Here is a 20,283-nt window from a genome sequence, read left to right on the forward strand (position 1 = left end):
TGAACTAGCTATATCTATGTTTGTTATAGTTTTGCATCTTTTCTGAAAAAGAATTCAACCAAGATTTATGTTGGCGTACTTACCATTTTCAAGAGAGCCAATGTTTGAGAATTGTTTGGCGTTTCCTGAATGCAAGGAAGTCACTTGTGCCGTGAAAGTTAGCCTACAATAAGCTAAACTATTGTCAAGACTCGGAAGAGCAGGTAAAGTATAGAACAACTAGACGTAAAGTACAAAGAATCAAATTGAATGATGTAATGGCCATATACATGCGGATGCTTCAGGCGAAGGGACTCTACAACACGAGGAGCAACAAAGGGAATATACAACGAAGGGAATATACAACACGGAGAGCGACAAGAGACCTGAAATCATTGGTCACCAGACTCAATGTAGCCCCTGTGGTTCAGAAGGAGTTTACTCAGTCTAACACCAATCTCTAAATACGAATTTTGTAGAAAATAGCCAACTTTGCAGAAAATAGCCAAATGCATGCTATAAGGCTATGTTAATGACAAAACAATTACAAAACCATTTTAAGGTTCACTTAGTATAAATCACTAGTCATTTGAAAGGGGAATGCACAATAAATTACGAAGCACAGTGCCTCATTATGGAAGTCTAATTGACCAGTTTCTTAGTACCAGTAGAAGGCCATCTTACTTATAAATAAATCACCATACCATTGTTGAACTACTACAGTAGGATTTACAAATATAATGTCAGGTTACTCGAAATTACTACTAGTTCCTTGGTTAAAGCTATATTCATAAATATAGAATACTTAGTCTAATTCTGGGATGTAGGTTCATTGTTAATGCTAGATTCATAAATATAGTAGATGTCTAGGTCTGGGATCTTAAGTCGGTATCACAACATATCAGAATAACACTACAGTAATTACGGATCATGCTGGATATCTTACCTGGTGTTTAAGTCGGGATCTTGAATCGACATCACAAATAACAGTGCAGTGATTACCCCCTATTTCCGAGAAACTTCACAAGAAGAATCATTGCTACAATTCACCACGGAGATGAAGATCATTGCGTTGCATGTTATTCACCATATACAAATATTTTTTCACATAGTCTCATAACCACCCCACTCCAAGTGAAACCCATAAGAAAATGCATGGGAGGCAAAGTGCCCATAGAATAAGCACCAAAGTCGGTTGTTGAAGGGCATCTGGATTTATGTAGATCTTTTCCTAGTGGCGAGGCAAGTGTACTGCATGCAGTAGCTTTCCTAGGATCAAGAGGATGTGATGCTTCGTGTAGAGATGCTCTAGTAGCCAGGCAAGTGTACTGCATGCAGTAGCTTTCCTAGGATCGAGAGGGTGGGATGCTTCATGTAGAGATAGTTGGGGCCCACAGTAATATAGTTTTGGAATTCAATGAACGACAACAATTACTTAGGATCAACTTTTTTTCAATTACGAAATTTTAAATCATTACCGAATGAGACCATTGTGCGCCTAAGTGCGAACAGTGCAAGTTGTGTCATGCTGAAACCTAATTGAAGTGCCACTGATGAAATTAGTCCCACTACAGGTTCAATCACAAGAAATTTACAAAGATATTTTTCAAATTAAAAATGTAACACTGAAAGGTAATGCCACCTTGGTTAAGAGCCTTTCACTCTACTAATTGAGCTAGATGGGTTGGTGTCAATGCCACGAATTCTTTTTAGAACTCCAAGGAAATGTATACTATGACCTTTAAATTTTCCATGAAAATAACGTCATACGTTTATTTAAAAATAATAATAAATGGAATCAGTTTACAAATTTAAAATTTATCTGTCTTTCACATATTTAAGTGTTTTGGCGCGTTACTTAGAAAGATATGAAAGATCGTGTGTGGGCATATATATTAAAGTGTAGTAACACATGAAGAAACATAGCTGAAACGCTAATATTGGAGGTAACAACGGGGAGGATAATGAACCTCAAACTGAGTAGTATGAAACACTAATATTATAGGTAACAGCTGGAAGGACTACGAAGAAATCAGATATTGTTCTACAGACGGGTCCCTCAAAAGACACCTTGCGGATCATGGAAGCTCCATTTTTTCCAACAGGTGCAACGTGGTTCGATCCTTCGACCGAGTGCAACGATGACCCATTCAAATTCATTTCCAATGAAAATATTGTTGAGGAATTCCCATCTGGTGCCATGCTTCCATTATTCTGAGCAGGTCTAGCGCATTTCGATCCTTCGACCTCATGCTCTGATGGCCCGGTTTGATTCAATTCGAAGAATTCCCATCCAATGTTATGTTTTTATCTTTCATTGTAGGTACAATGTGTTTTGATCCTTCGACCCTATGAATTGTATTAGAAAATAGAGAGAAAGCAAAGAGATCCATTAAACACAACATCAAACACAATATGTCTTATTGACCTCACGGACATTACATATATAGGAATACATGATGTTTCTAGATTCGAGAATGGTGGATCTAGATTATTAAAAATAGCTAGTACACCTATTAACCTAGTAATTCACATAATACAACTCATGACAACTTGGAAGACATGGAAGCATTATTTCCAACACCCTCCCTTAATGCTTCATCTAGAAAATATAAAAAACCCATATTATAACAATAAATAAATCTCTTTCAGATTTGATATGGTCATAATCAACACCCACATAATCTTGCAAACATGGCTCTTTCGCCATCACATCTTCGAGTTGTCACTTGACCTCCATTTAAAATGTAACTGCCTATTATCATCGTTGATGAAGTTTGCAAAACTAACGCTTCTCAGCCTCCCGTAGCGCAACAGGTTAGTCTCGATACTGAACCATCCTATGAAACTTCCACCATCTGTGAATCCACGACCCTCCGCAACCTTCATCAGTTATCTAGGATAGCATTCTAGATACAGAATATCTTCACCATACAATTCTACAACTTGACCTTACAAAATAACTTGTACTCAGAGCACAACGGGTCACACCAGCTTGACCTTATTAAGAACTACTTGTGACTAATGCTCCCGGAGCACGACGGGTCACATTAATCTGTTGAATAATTTGCATGTTCTTTGTGGTTCTGCATCATTTGATTTTTAGCAAGAACTTTTTTTTCTTTTTTCTTTTGTACATATCAACTAATCACAACTTTATTTCATGCACGATAAAAAAAAATTTAACCACAGAAAAATTTACCTTAAAAAATACTTTAAACTTTAATCCCTTATGTCTCCTTAAACCATGCACATATTAGTGTTCCCTTACTGTTATAGACATATTTGGGCACTGCAACCCCAATAACATATGTCCATAAACCAAGGGCTTCTATGTCCCTAAAAGTGTTGTTTCATACCCTAAAGGAACAAGGTCAGCTAATTACATCATCTCCCAGAAGTTCTCCATGAAAACCTACTCAGAACTGGTCAAAGCAGGACCATACAGACTGCCCAATGCAAAAAGTGTGATGCATATTGGAAAGCCCTTCTATGCGTGCGATGAGTGAGAGCAAACAAATGGCACAAGTAGTTTGCTAGGTGGAAACCCAGAAAATCTTCTAGAAACTGTTCATTTGGCACTTGCCTCTCTGAGTTCACCCAGGGATGAGTAAGAGATCTAAAATCTCCAAGTTGAACCAAGAAATATCAGAGAGATAACACTAATAAAAATCCCAGAACCTGACTCACCCCCCTGCAAATATCTATAAATGGATCCCTCATCAAAGAGATCCAAAGGTTGGAATTTGGTAGTTTGCAAAGAGGTGTTGCTGGTTTCTCTTTGAAGACATTGTTGGGTGATCTTGCTTTGTGTGAGGTGGAGAGGGTTCTCAAGCTGGGAGGATGGCACTGGGTCAGACCAAGTGGTTGTAATCCTCTCTTCTATAACTTTTACTAATAAAGCTATTTGAGTTTTCCTCCATATTCTTGTGTATCTCTGAATACTGTGTTTGTTATATGCATTTGTATGGTCAATATATATCTGATCATATATTGTTTACAGTGAAAGACCTCTATGCTTTTATGGTATTATGCTGTTGTGAATCTACAGGTGCTCTTTGATGCTGGACAAGTAAGGAAGCAGTGGAGAGATTCTGTCAAAGGGGAAAGGAAACAAGCAAGGAGCTAAGCGGAAGACTGAGGTTGGTACTCTCTCCTTCTTTCTCATCTCTCTCTCATAAAGGAAAAACAAGTGACTTTAATTTGTTTGTTTCTACGATAGCTACCCATCTTAGTGGGATTAGCAGCTCTAAATAGACACTAGATTTCCCGATAACAAAATGGCAGCTCCACTGGGGAAGCGATTAGTTTGATTGCTTGTCTCTATTTGTTTATTTCATAAACCATAGACGGAGCCTGAAGTCAAGCCAGCTAGCCTTCGAACTGCATTTGCTATGCGAGTGCAAAGTAGATCAATGCTACTTGAGTCAATCTCCAGGTTTGTTTATGAATTGAACAATTGGCTTGTAAACATCATAAGTGCCCTAGAGGTAGCTTGAGTAACCTCATTAGATCAACCGTATACTTTGTAGTTACTGACTATCATTTGCTTGGCCTAAATCCCTGAACTAAACTGCAAACTGTGACCAAAAACCAAGCTAAATTCTCGTTCCTTGACCATCACACCCTCTCCTTTAGGCAATCTGGATGCATCACACCTCCCATGTGTAGTAGGTGGGATGCATCCATGTTTCCCTGTGTTGTAGGTGTGATGATCAGACAAGACTAGATCTGCCTCCAAATTTTTGTTTTTTCTTCACTGTCTTCAGTTTTATTTAGGAGTTTTGCTATCTGTGATCAGTAGACCACTGTTGAAACTCCCTTCTTTGCATCATCCAACCTCTATTGTACAAAGAATTGTGAATGTTTTTATGTATTGTGTGCCATTTACAGTTCTCTTTTACAAAATAGTAGCTTAATCGAACTGTCGTCTTTTGATTTGGAAGTGTCGCAAGTGTCGTTTTCAGTCAAAGAAAAGAATATTTCTCTTTTTGATAGTTGATTACACTGCTACTCTTGTATTTGATCTGAATTTATAAGTATTTCAAGTGTCGAAAGTAGTTTTCAATTCAAAATCGCAAAGTTTCGTCTTGCCTTCCTGTCATTTCTTGAAAAGAAAATCGTTAGTACTGTCGCTTTGTAAGAAGAAATAATTCAGATTTGTACTTAACATTCTTTTGGTCATTCACACATTAAGAAAGTGGAAAAAAAAATACATGCACGTGCATTTGCATTTAGACTTCTTGTTGATTTTGATTTAGGATAGTGCATCTAGTGTGTGCTCTCTACTCTATGTTGAAAGGATTTCATTTCTATTTTCTTATTAGCTAGGATTTTCATTGCAAAAAGAAGATTAAATGATTGTTTATCATCTTAGATTGCATTTTAGGAATTGTATATCTACATCATGCTTTCAACCTTAAAGACAACCTTCTTAAGAAAGATCAACTGTAAAATAATAATGAACATAAAAATGCTTTGGAACCTAATGCACAACATCTAGAAGTCTAGGCTAGAGACGTATTCCGGCGTCGTAAATCATGGTAACTGCTGTTTTCATCATAGGTTGGGTGATCCCTCCTCTTTGAAACGATAAGTGCCAATACGGACTTGTGCTCCCACGTACTATTGAGTTTATATTGGGAGACCAGAATAGGCTATATCCTTTATCCTTAGGAAGCAGTGTCTGCTGCCCTATCGATTGCAATGCACTGAACACAAAATTTGAGAAGATTGACTACCGTACCGTAAAAAGTATTCTACAGTTTTTCGATTGGTTTGGTAATCCCTCTGTCTAGATTTCTAGAGTAGTCCCTTTCACTCCATTTCAGACTCCTTAAAGGAAAAGGTCCATCTGAGCACTTGTCACATTAGGTCCATTAAAAATCGAAGGTGACTAGAGTCATCTTAACTTTTTCTCAACTCTTAAAAAGTGAAAAAGCAAGTTGTGTCAAAGTGTCTAAAATTTATTTTAAGCGGAATAACATCACTATTCCCTCATTGGTCTTAGGTTGAGAAAATGGACTCCACCAACCAAGGATTTCCCCCTGGAAGAAGTCCTAGTCCTTTCTCCTCTTGGGGAGATGTTGGTGCACCTCATATGGCCACATTGTCCCTTCTAGGACTGACAATTGGCCTGCTGGTATGGCTTTTCTCGACCTCTGTCGTTCAAAGTGTTGTAGCTCTGATACCACTTGTTGTAGATGTGATCCAAAAATATAAGATAATGTAAATATACCCAGAAATAATATGAAATGATTCTTTATTGATCAAACCCTTAAGGTAGGGCAACACCATACATCCACTCCTTAAGGAACGAGAACACTCCACAAGCCATATGCCTGTTCATACAATAATCCTTGACCCTCTCCATGTGGAGTCTCTAGCCTCTATATAGGCCTCATACATACAATACCATGGGTCATTACCATGGTTCCCTCATACCATCAACTAATACCATGGGCCCATTAAATTATTATTAACTACTTGTGGTCCCTTACATGATATGGGTTAACCACCTTATTTATTACTATGGCCCATCCCATTATTACATTATTACCTTGGGTACCTCCCTTGGTACCCCATATTATCCCCCCTAGGTATATAACACTCCATCCCCCTTAGCATGTTTCGTCCCTGAAACATGGGTAGAACATAGATAATAAGATCTACTCAAAAGAGTAGTCCACTGGTACCATGCACGTGCATCTAGCCATCCAAGAGAAAGGTGAACCCTCGATCTCACTGGTGCCTCGCTCGCTTGAGATGGAAGTTGACCATGGCAGCTCTTTTGTGTTGATGTGTAGTAGGTGGATCTTCGCTCCTCGCTATCCGTCATACGGGGGTTGTTTTCCTTGTGGCTAATTGGTTGCCATCTTGTTGGTTGTTTTCTTGTGAGGTGATGTGGGTGATGATATGTTGAAGTTTTAACTCACGGTGTCTTTTTCTTTAATTCACTCTGTTGTGGTGCCTGTTGTGGAGTCTTCTTTTCCAATATGACTTCAACCACTGAGCCCTCCTCTGATGTATCAGCACCTGTAACCTTTTCTGCTTCAGCCTCTGTTTGTGTTTGATTGTCTATCATCACTGGCTCATCATCTAATATGTCAGACCATGAAACATCTTCTCCTTCATCATCCTTGGACTCTACCTATTTATTAATGGAAATATCCTGTAATGTAATTTTCTTCTTTTTATACCAGAGCATCAGGAATTTTTTCTGCCCATTAATATTGATAGTACCCACAGATTTCATCCAAGGATATCCCAAAACAACATCCATATTATCCATATCTGAAATATAAAAATCACCATGCAACACATACTTATCCACAGAAAGCTTCAAATCCTTATAAATTTGAACATCGTCATCATCAACCTGTGTATTTTCAATTTGTTTTGGTGGAACATGCAATTTGTTTACCAAATTAACATTGATGAAATTATGCTTGCAACTAGGATTTATAGAAACAATGATTTTCTCCTTCTGAATCAATCCATGAACCTGCAATAAGGAGATACCAGCAGAAAATAAACCCTTTAGGTTCCTTCGTTTCCTTCTTTCCTGTAAAAATAAAATTTTTGCTAGGCTGTGTGTCTGTCTGTGTGAGCTTATCCACAAGATTAGCTTTACGGTCAAAGTGGTCCATAAGAGCTTTTGTGAATTTGTTCCAAGTCAAGGGCCTTCGATAGCAACGTTGATGCCCTTGCCACCATTGCAAACTTTCATAGTCCAAGTACATTGTTCCCACATTCAGCTGAGTCTCATCATCCATGATGTAATTCAATCTAAAACATTTCTCCATTTTGTGCTAGCCATTTGGCTGGATGAGAGGCATCATATCGATACAAGTCCCTCAAATTCAGATCTAGGCACGCCATCAAAAAAGAAAAAAAAAATTGGCGAAATTTGAAATGGTCACAACTCCGTCAATATTGCTCAGAATCCCTATTATGACCTATTTTTGGAAATGGAACAATCATTCTGCATCTGCCCATGTTATAGAAATTTTGATCCAGGCACTTGGAATTTCAGATCTGTGCGGAAACTCTCCCGTCGTCATCAAAATTTCTGCAAAAAAGCGCTGATTTTAAATCAGCTATATCTCCCTCATCCCGAATCCGATTTGACTGATTTTTTTTTTTTTAAATCGGCTATTTTTTCACATAGAATCCAGATATACAATTATATTTTGCAAATCTTGCACCAAGATGTCTAAATCGTGGCCGCAAACTCGCTGCCCTGAAAAATTGTCTACAACCCTGGTGATTTTTAGATCAGCGACATCGCCTTCATCCGGACTCCGATTCAACTGTTTTTTTTTTTGAAATCGGCTATTTCTTCACAAAGAATCCAGATTTGCAATTATATTTTGTAGATCTTGCACCAAAACGTACAGATCTTATCTACAACTCACCGCCCCCGAAATCCTGCAAAAAATTAAAAAAAATTATCCACTTTTGTGCCCAAGAAAGTGCTCTGATACCACTTGTTGTAGCTCTGATACCACTTGTTGTAGATCTGATCCAAAAATATAAGATAATGCAAATATACCCATAAATAATATGAAATGATTCTTTATTGATCAAACCCTTAAGGTATGGCAACACCATACATTCACTCCTTAAGGAAGGAGAACACTCCACAAGCCATATGCATGTTCATACAATAATCCTTGACTCTCTCCATGTGGAGTCTCTAGCCTCTATATAGGCCTCATACATACAATACCATGGGTCATTACCATGGTTCTCTCATACCATCAACTAATACCATGGGCCCATTACATTATTATTAACTACTTGTGGTCCCTTACATAATATGGGTTAACCACCTTATTTATTACTATGGCCCATCCCATTATTACATTATTACGTTGGGTACCTCCCTTGGTACCCCATATTATCCCCCTAGGTATATAACACAAAGCACCGTAATTCCTGAACAATCGAATCGGCAACTAGATGATACCAGAGTCTCCGCCTAAACTTCTACTTTGTTTATCTCTCCCTCTCCTTCTTCCTCTTCGCTTGGTAAAGATAGTAAAACTAAAACCCAAGTAACTGAGAAAGAAGAAGAAAGGGAAGGAGAAGAAGAAGAAGGAGCCAATGGCAAAAAGGAGCGACCGTGCATCGTCTAGCAAAAATCCACACACTGCATCATCCAAACCTAAATCTCCATGTGTCACCTACAAAGGAGACCACTATAAACCGAGATTGTCCTTGCTTTCCACGGATCCTAAGTGACTGGTCTCCCCACTTGCACAATCTGGTGTCGTGAACCTTTGACGATCATGTTGAAAGTACATCGTCAACTAGCAAAAGTGAAGTCACCGGACAAAAAGGAAAATCTAAATTTCCCTGCAAACTGTGTGAAGGCCATAGAAAATTTTAGGGGCGAATGTTCGCCCTTTGACGAAATTAAGGGGTTTTAAATTTTTAGTGGGCGAATATTTTGTATCATAGTACATTTTTACAAATCACCTCAAATAGCCCACCTTATTTTAAGGGAGAGGGTAAGAAAGGTAAATTTAGCCCTTGAAATTAGGAGTGACAACCTTCCATTCGTCCATTTTCAAGAATAGGTTTTATTTAAGTGAATCCATTCGCCTGTTTTCGAGAATATGTTTTATTTAAGTGAATCCTATGGGCCAAAGGCCCAAATGCCATATTTATAAAGGAGGTATGGTAAAGTAATAAAAATATAAATAAATGAGAGGTATGGTAAATAAATAAAACATTTTTTATATTTACTCATAAGTCATCTTATATACATGCAAGGGTGTAAACAAATAAAAATATAAGTAAAGTGGAGGTATGGTAAATAAATAAAACGTCTTTTTATACTTACTCAAAAGATATGGTAAATAAATAAGAATATAAATAAACTAGACGCATGGTAAATAAATAAAACCTCTTTTTATATTTAGCCCGGTATGGTAAATAAATAAGAATATAAATAAACTAGACGCATCGTAAATAAATAAAACCTCTTTTTATATTTAGCCCATAACCCTCGTTCTATTTATGAAGGCTCAAGAAAGAGGTTTTATTTAAGTGAATCTTATGGGCCAAATACCATATTTGTAAAAGAGGTATGGTAAATTAATAAAATATAAGTAAACGAGAGGTATGGTAAACAAATAAAACATTTTTTTATATTTACTCCATAAGTCACCTTATATTTATGAACACTCAAAAAATGCGTTATATTTAGGTGAATCCTATGGGAAAAATACTATGGGACAAATACCATGGACTAGATTGTTATTAATACCATGCAAAAAAACATTATTAACCCTAATATTAGTATTAATAAAAATAAAAATGGCACATGGTATTGACCCATGGTATTCACCAAAATGGCACATGGTATTGACCCATGGTATTCACCAAAATGGCACATGGTATTGACCCATGGTATTCACCAAAATGGCACATGGTATTGACCCATGGTATTCACCTGGAATGTAGCCTATTTAAATGGGGGTATTAAACGAGCATAGATCCATCTTTACTCTGGATCTACTAGCCCCGAGAGGTATCAAATATCGTGATATGCAAAATAGCATAGAGTGAAAAAATATTTGATCCAATCAAGAGTAAAAATGGATGTTGTAATTTAATGTATGTTAAACATTTTAGCTTAGTTAAAATAAACAATAAAATAAAAATCAACTATTAATTTGATTAATTTTTATAAATTACTAATACTAATTTTTAAGCTCCAAGTTTATGATAACCCATGGTGTTGATCCATGGTAATACCATGGTATTCATGTGAGCATAGACTATTTAAAGGGGAAATTCTATCATCTTAGATCCATCTTAATTCGGGGTCTACCAAGTGCTCAAAGGGATAAATAGATTTCATCCCCCTAAGAGTGGTAGATGTGGAGTTAAGATGGATATAGGTTGGTTTTTACGATAATGAAGATATTAAATAGATTTAGGAAATGATATTGTAAAAACATCTTAATGTGAATGGTTAAAGCATAGACATTGGACAAGTATATTTGTATACTTCTGTTTTAAACTGAAACAAATCCAAGGCTAAAAGGAATGGATTGATTGCGCTAGTGATCCTTCCATAACTTTGCAACATATGCTGGAGTAAACAGATTGTAAATTGGGTAATTTTTCTAATTGCAAACAGGATCATACTTTTGTATTGGCAGGGTGGTTACGAGGTCCCTAGAAGTGATGAATTTGAATTTTTCTTCGTTTTATATATAGTATTAGATTTTTTCTCATGCTTTCTATGAATGGCACAGGTGAATTTTATCCTACACCCACTAGGTTATCGATATGTAATTTCGATAATTTTGATTTCAAAAGATATTTTTAAGAAATGCAATGATTTCATTTGAGTATTCAATAAACACAAGATTTTATAATTGAGTAAAATATTCACCATGCCTGGTGAGAGATTCGCCAAAAAATTATATATACATATCATATTATTGATAAAATCGCCTTCCATTTTTCCTTTATACCATGGAGATTCGCCCATTTATTATAAATGTAAATTTGGGGGATTCCTAAAATTTTCCCTCGTGAAGGCGATCATGCCCTCCACCGTTGTCCCTTCCTGGACGAAGCTAAAAGAATCTTGGATAATCGTCATGTTTCACCACAGGGACTCCCTCCTGGGTACAAGAAACTCTTACCGAATCCATTGCTAGTTGAAAATCTGACTGAACCACCTTTGGAGTCAGTTGAAGTGCCTATCATTGAAGACAAACCCTCTGAGTCCACATCGGACGAAAGTCAATAGGCTGAGATGGAAGTCGACCACATCTTGACTTCAAAAGATTTACCTTCAGATGATATAGTCACTAAAGAGAATGAGAACAACACCATTCAAATTATTTTCATAAACACAGACTCCAATGAAAATGGGGGTAATCTTCCCATTCCTTTAGCGGAGGAAGGAAATTTGTCGGAGTTGTGTCTGGTTGTTTATTCAGTCCCACCTCCAAGCAACCTAGTTGTTTCCTTCAATGGGAATCTACTAGGCAGACCCCGTTTACCATCTAATGCACCATTTGGAATCATAGTGCAAACTTACAAAATGGTCATGTTTGGTACCATCATAGATGAAGGGGCTTTCGTGAGTATCCTTTCCTCAACTGCTTGTGAAGCGCTTGGTTCGCCATTACTTTTACCTGAGATGCAATATCTGACAGGCTTCAATAAAGTAACCAATTGGCTGTTAGGGATCCTTCCAAGTTTTCCTATGATTTTGAGAAGGAAAACCATTTATATGAACGTGATGGTAGTCCAAGGACCTTTAGATTACAATCTACTCCTTGGGTGCAACTACATTTATAGCATGGGAGCCATCGTCTCCTCACTCTTTCAAGTAATGTGTCTTTCACATGAAGGCAGAGTGGTCCAGCTCGTAGATCAACTTTCATTCCCCAGGTCACACATAGCTAATAGTCAAATTCCATCCCTAACAGGTCTTTTTGCACAAGGATTGTCTCATCAATCTCCAGTCCATCCACTTGATGAGGGCGAGTGATTCGGTGGTCAAGACTAAAACCCAAGGGGCATTCACCCTGGCCTGCTTTGGCAGGAAAGCTTCAGGTATATGGTAGGTTTCCACAGAGGATATATGACTGGTCTGACACACCCATCCATTTATGAAAATGGGATTGGATCGGAATAAGGTACCTCTGTTAGAAGGTAGGCCTTTCCCGATAGAACAAATGTTTTTTTTGCAAATTGAGGGGTAACCTAGAGAAGGTAGGCCTTTCCCGATAGAACAAGTGCTTTGTCTGCAAATTGAGGGGTAACTTGGGAAACTCTACTTCGCTATACCTGGGGGCATGCAAACCCTTTTGCGTGAAAGTGAAAAACAACCATTTATTTTCTTAGTTTGTAGGTTCTTAACCCTTTAAACTCGTACGATTGGTTGTTCTTAACTTACATAATAAAAGGAGTCAGAGCATAATTTTGAATGGTGCAAGCTCCTTAAAAAATGAACCTATCGATGAGACATCCTTATCATACAACTGGCACGAGCAATTTTACGTGATGGTCAAGCTCGTTAAAAATTAAACCTAGCAATGAGCATATGTTCTACTAGAGTTTGAGCTCATTAAAAAATGAACCCACCTCTGGTAAATAACCATCATGAATGCATTATCATCAGCTTTTGAGCCTTGGTCATGTTCTTACCATCACCTCCACTCTATTGTTGCCGATCATTCACCTCCATTTGATTGTTTACCCCTTTTGAGGAACAGCTACGACGAGTGATCCTATTAGCCACTTTTTTACACTGCCGTGATTGCAAAGTTCCAAACCTTACGTGGAACCAAATGCTATCTAAAAACATCACTTGTTCCTCAAAAAATGAGTCTCCTTTAAGCTCTTTTCATCTGACTCGTAGAATATGAAAAGATTTTCGAGCGATTGGCCTCTCCAGCTCAGTAAAAGTGATTGGAAGTGATATCCCTCCTCTAGATTTTAATCTCTTTGGACCTGAGGAATTATTACATAAAAAGATTGAGCATTTCTCTTGTTCGGCTCGTTAAAACTATCGAAAAGTCATCCCTTTCACATTTTTTATAATTTTTCATACTTAAGGGATTATATTACGAAAAAGGAATATTGGAGTCTTCTTTCCATCTCTTTTTAGACTCTCTAAAATTGAAAAGGACTGAGTTATCCTTGTTGTTAAACTCGTTAAAACAATAGCGACAAACTTGTCCATTCAGACAAGAGCGAGTTTCATTATTGCTAGGCTCGTTAAAACATAGTGACAGGTTTGCCTGAAGGGAAAATTATAGAACAAGCATATTTTATCCTCGTCAAGCTTGACAAAAATAAAGAGGTACTGGTCAGAAATGACTGGGGAAATTGGGAAGAAAACATGAAGAAACTTTATTGGTAGCAGGTCGCTTTTGAACATGACACTTTCACTCCATCACCATGATTGAGTCGGGTTGGGTTATTCCATTCACCGGTCATATCACCATTGGTCCACCGTACCATCCACTTTTGGGGTTAACTCTACCAATCCATTTCAGTGTCGCCAATATTTTCAAGAGAAGTCGCTCACAAAATTCACCTACCTAGCTTGTGTCTCATTCGCTACAATACCTTCACACTTCATTCTTTCATGACCGCCACCCTGAAGCTTGTATCACCAGATCATTTTCACCTCTACAAAATCATTTGCTCCGTTCAGTGTCGTAGATGTGGGATCCATTAATGCCCTCCTACGATGGGTCACTTCTTGTTGACATCAACTCATTATCCAATAAGCCAACCTAGGGACAACCCTTCCAGTACATTGAAGCTTGCATGCCTCAATGGAAAGTTTCTCACATCCGGTGACGGGTTTACACTAATGGCCTTTGACCGAAAGATTTTTCGTGGTGTTCGACATCAGCTCATGTATTCACAACACATGAATTGTACTGTAGTACCTTGAGGGTCATCATCATCATCCGTGATTCCTCTCACGCCTGTAAACAGTTTACATCATTGACTGGTAATCAAGTGATGTCTTTCCATGTTTGACATCAGAACATCTTTTCACATGGATCGATTTGTACTTTAGGCGAAGATTGAATGAGTTTTGAAGACACCAGATCTAGTTTCATCCATCGAGGCTACGATATAATCAGGAAAATAAAGACATCAAATGTACATCATTGTTGCACAGATAATCATCCAAACTAAGGGATGATGGCTCTACTAGAATCATCAGTCTGCACACAGACGATTGTCTGTCCTATGTACATGAAAATGAATTTATCAAGTTGAGCATGGGAATGCTCGCCTCAGCTAGATCATGAAAATATTATGAAGATATTGTATTGTATTGTATCTTATTACAGGTCACTTTCCAGTGCGAAAAACCTCTGATCCTCATTATAAAGCATTTCACCCAACATCAAAAGATTTACGACCTCATGCTTTAGGGGGCAACGTTTATAGACATATTTGGGCACTGCAACCCCAATCACATATGTCCATAAACCAAGGGCTTCTAAGTCCCTAAAAGTGTTGTTTCATACTGTAAAGGAACATGGTCAGCCGATTACATCATCTCCCAGAAGTTCTCCATGAAATGCTACTCAGAAATGGTCAAAGTAAGACCATATAGACTGCACAATGCAAAAAGTGCGATGCATAATGGAAATCCCTTCTATAGCGTGCGATGAGTGAGAGCAGACAAATGGCACAAGCAGTTTTCTAGGTCGAAACCCAGAGAATCTTCTAGAAACTACTCATTTGACACTTGCCTATCTGAGTTCACCCTGGGATGAGTAAGAGATCTAAAATCTCCAAGTGGAACCAAGAACTATCAGAGAGATGACACTAATCAAAATCCCAGAAGCTGACTCACCCCCCTGCAAATATCTATAAATGGATCTCTCATCCAAGAGATCCAAAGGTTGGAATTTGGTAATTTGCAAAGAGGTTCTGCTGGTTTCTCTTTGAAGACATTCTTGGGTGATCTTGCTTTGTGTGAGGTGAAGAGGGCCTTCAAGCTGGGAGGATGGCGTTGGGTCAGACCAAGTGGATGTAATCCTCTCTTCTATGACTTTTACTAATATAGCTATTTGAGTTTTCCTCCATATTCTTGTGTATCTCTGAATACTGTGTTTGTTATATGCATTTGTATGGTCAATATATATCTGATCCTATATTGTTTACAATGAAAGATCTCTATGCTTTGATGGTATTATGCTGCTGTGAATCTATAGGTGCTCTTTGAAACTTGATAGGTAAGGAAGCCATGGCGAGATTCTGTCAAAGGGGAAAGGAAACAAGCAAGGAGCTAAGCGGAAGACTAAGGTTGGTACTCTCTGCTTCTTTCTCATCTCTCTCTTGTAAAGGAAAAACAAGTGACTTTAATATGTTTGTTTCTAAGATAGCTACCCCTCTTAGTGGGACTAGCAGCTCTAAATAGACACTAGATTTCCCGATAACACTTACAGATTGGATTCCTTTAATAAAATCAAACCTTTAAAGTAAACGAATGCACCATAAAGTGAATACAATATTTAATTATTCCATTCACTCTGACACCCACTCCGATTTACACCCTCCAACGAGATCAAACCTCCATGTAAATTAATTGACCGTTATTGATACACCAAATCTTCTCCACGCCTCATTCACTTCTCATTGAAGAATGATTTCAATATTTTCCATCATGGTTGCCGATATTTGCACGTTGAAGACTTCACAAGGGAGAAGTGATACTTCAGCGTAATTCATCATGAACTCCTCAACTTCACACTTAACAATGCACTTTCCCACAGTTCCATCACAAATCTGGGTTTTGCAGGAATTAGTGTTATGTCGTTAGGTCTTATCTTCATCATTTCGGACATCTGACCTGAGATCACAATTTGGCATCGAATGAGCAAAGCCACCCATTTGTTGTGAACGCAATCACATTGCAACAGAAGCAACATAACAACAAATCCATTTAGATATCGAATTGTTTGCAGTGGCATACAGAATCTTTAACATAATATTTTTTCTTTGAAAACTCACAATGGATGAGCTCAATACTTCAATAAGCATTCAACATACAGATCTACGAAACTAACCACTACCACACTATCAATCTCCCTCAAACTTACTTTGAACATATATATAAATGAAAAATAATATAATTTACTCACACAACACAATTTCCTATTATATTTTATTCATAAAAAAATAATATTCAAGGATATGTCATCTTCATGGCTTTCACATGAGGGATCAAGCAAGATGTAGCTCTGATACCACACTAGAAAATAGAGAGAAAGAAAAGAGATCCTTTAAACACAACACCAAACTCCATATGTGTTATTGTGTTATTGATCTCACGCACATTACATATATAGGAATACATGATCTTTCTAGATCTGAGAATGGTGGATCTAGATTATTAAAAATAGCTAGTACACCTATTAACATAGGAACCGACACAATACAACTCACTACAACTTGGAAGACATGGAAGCATTACCTCCAACAAATTGATGGCTAATTTTGATTCAATTCTAATGAGCATATTATTGAGGAATTCCTATATGGTGCCATGCTTCTACTTCAAGATAGATTGATAAGACTAGCAACGTTTTCCTCAATACTTACGAAAACAATTACAATATACACATTGATATATAATGGAAAAATATCAAGAGAAATTTATAGAGAAGGTATTTATGGGAACAATCTGGAACCGCTTGTGTGATGATAGTGATAATTTTAATAATGTCGAATGTCAAAGATTTAAAAGAGTAATCTACAAACACATTTTGATCCATGAATCTATAATAACGTGTGGCCACTATAGTTAATGCATGAGCTCTAACCAATAACCTCACATTCTATTAGGTGAATCTTTGAGAGTACACAGACCGAGAAGCATAGAATGGTAGTGAGTGAGTTCATTATCCATCTTACTCGCTTTGGAATGACCAAGTAAACATGACCACAATTGGCTGAGCTTCTAGAAAGATAGACCCGAGTGTCAAAAGTTACATTAAAATGAAAATCAAGAGCTTGGAAGAGCCTTCAATCATAGTGGGAATTTGGGAGCAATCTGAATTAAAAATTTTGAACTGTAAACAGTTTCAACCTCTTAATTTGACGGTTTTGGGATGATGCGAAGGGGACAATCAGGGAAATGCTTCAGTTGTATTTGACGATTAAAATGTTTAGTACAAATCAGGGAAATTCTTTTGTATTTGACCATTAAAATCTTTAGTGGAAGACAATTTAGCTAACCCATTTACTCACATTCCAGCATTCTAATAGTAGTGGAGGCTACGATCAGAATAGTCCTTATAATCCATTAAAGTTTATTTGGAAAAATACAATTACGAAAGGATGAACACAACAAATTGTCTTCCATTGAAAAATAAAATAATCCTAACGGTTTAGCTTCGTAGTATTTAATTCATCGAAATCAAATATTTCTATGAACACTGACATGGTATTTAAGAAATACAAACACAGGGTAAAGTGTTAGCGAAGCTATTTGTTTTTTTGTTACACTGATTAGAACAGGTTTCCAAAGGGAAAATCCATAATGCACAGCAGAAAACTATGAGAATTTTCATCGACAAGGTGAACACAATTAGCGATTGCCGCATATCTTATATTATACATATGTATGAATCCAATATTGTATTGGAAGCAGCAGTGCCCATCTCCATTCTCTTTTGCAAATTTATTTATTCAAGGGATATAGTGGAGATACTCGTTTAAAACGCAACAAGATAGTTCATTGACAAATAAATTAATTATTTGGTGATCGACTTGACTTTTAGTTCTTGTGTTTATATATGTATACATGTTTTTAGGAAAATTCCATAAGTTAATTTACTTTGTGGTTGATTACGACATTTTATAAAAAAAAAAAGTTGGCAATTTTTAACTATTCTGCTTACAAGAAGAATCAATAAGTTAATTTACTTTTAAGGATGATTACGACCTTTTATAAAAAAAACTTGACAATTTTTAACTATTTATCTTTCTACCAGCAGAATTTGGCCGAGGGACTACCGCTGCTATCAATGCATTATTACTGCCCCAGTTTATCCAATTTCTCCTTTCACTTGCACGGCAGGGACTATCGCAGTCTTAACGCTTGTTTTATACATAAGATACAATACTAGGCATAGCGATTACACATCAAAGAAAAATTCATACATCAACTTAGCCGGAAAAAGTTAAACTACATTGAAGCAAAGTTATGCTTCACCTTGCACAGAGAGAGTTCAACTATCTCATTTGGTAGCGCATTCCATGAGTTTTTATAGTAGGGATTCTATTATCTGTCACTGCAACTGAATTTGTCACATGGATTCCCTTGAAACCAGAACATGATGATAGGTAAGCCTTAACTTCTTATGATAATTTGAATGATATTCAAACAAAAATCTATATGATACGTGTTGCAGAAACATTTTTTCTTCATGGAGTGGGCTAGTGTCAAGAAATCATGCACGATATAAACGTCGAGTTCCATAGTTGCATATTACTACTTACCAAAACCTAGTTCTCACAAAGACTTCACTGATGATGACATTCAATGGCACGAACCTGGAGGAACGAGGTGTGTTGCTCAAGCTGGTTGAGGTGGCCAATGGCGGCCGTCCCTCTCCGTTGCTGGTTCCATTGATACTTTCAATATTTCTGCAACTTGACAACTCTCCTCATTTAGAGTGCGTCCACAGCTCTGAGTCCTTGAAAATTGGTGGATAAGACATGAACTTAAATGCATTCAATGCTACATCTGCACCATGGATTTCAAATACGTTGGCCCCGGAATTTCAAATTGAAAATTTGAGCGTGAAATTTTGAATTTGACAGATCCCCATTTTGTAAATGTGTTAGAAAACCTACGCAGATGAATCTAGCTAGTAAAGGTTGAACACACAGCTTTGCAGAGCAAAAACACTAAAAGAAAATCGAAAGAAGAAAAGAATTATTCTTTAGAAAATAGGTTACAATGCTCATGATATAGCATTATTGGGTGAAGATCCCAAGGTAATGCACCATAGTGGTGATCAATGAGAAGACTCAACACCTACAACAAGTTTATGAGATAACTAGCCAGTTGTGGAGTTAAAGAAGGAGAAAATCAAGGAGTAAATCATGCAAAAGGAATCTTGCATGCAGTCCCATGCTCTAACTAAGAGTCTGAATGTAGATGTGTACTAGTCGCATATAGTCGCATGCTCTAACTAAGAGTCCGCATGTAGGTGTGTAGTAGTTCCAACACCCCCCCTGAACACCACTATGGAGAAAAATAGAAAATGGGCCCTGGCAACTAAGGCCAAAGGTTAGCCAAAATACAGTGCAACTTGTACTAAAATTGAGGAAAGAGGGAAAACCTCGTGGGAAAACCCCCCCCTCAAAACACAATGTAATCGAAAGAAAAGAGTAAGAAAACACAGTTGCTAAGCAACTGTGTCCTTCACTCCAAGATGATCATGCAGAGAGAAAAATTTTTGCTCAGTGATTGTCATGGTGAAGATGTCTACAGTCTATTCTGCTGAGGGACAAAACTGCAAATCAATGACTAGATCATGTACTAAGTCTCTGATGTAGTGCATATGGATCTCTATGTGCTTTGTCTGCTGCCGTTGTACTAGATCCTTGCAAAATTTGAGAGTGCTCTGGTTGTCACACCGATGACAATGGGCTGGTGGAACTAGATGCCCAACTCAGTGAGGAAGTGTTGTAGCCACAGAGCCTAAATGGTGATGTTGACTACTCCTCTGTACTCAGCCTCAGCTGAAGAGAGAGAAATAGCAGCCTGCTTCTTGC

The sequence above is a fragment of the Pinus tabuliformis genome, chromosome 1_2 (genome assembly GCF_031772625.1).
Source record: "Pinus tabuliformis cultivar Carrire ecotype Pingquan chromosome 1_2, CPIR1, whole genome shotgun sequence".
Taxonomy (NCBI): Eukaryota; Viridiplantae; Streptophyta; class Pinopsida; order Pinales; family Pinaceae; genus Pinus; species Pinus tabuliformis.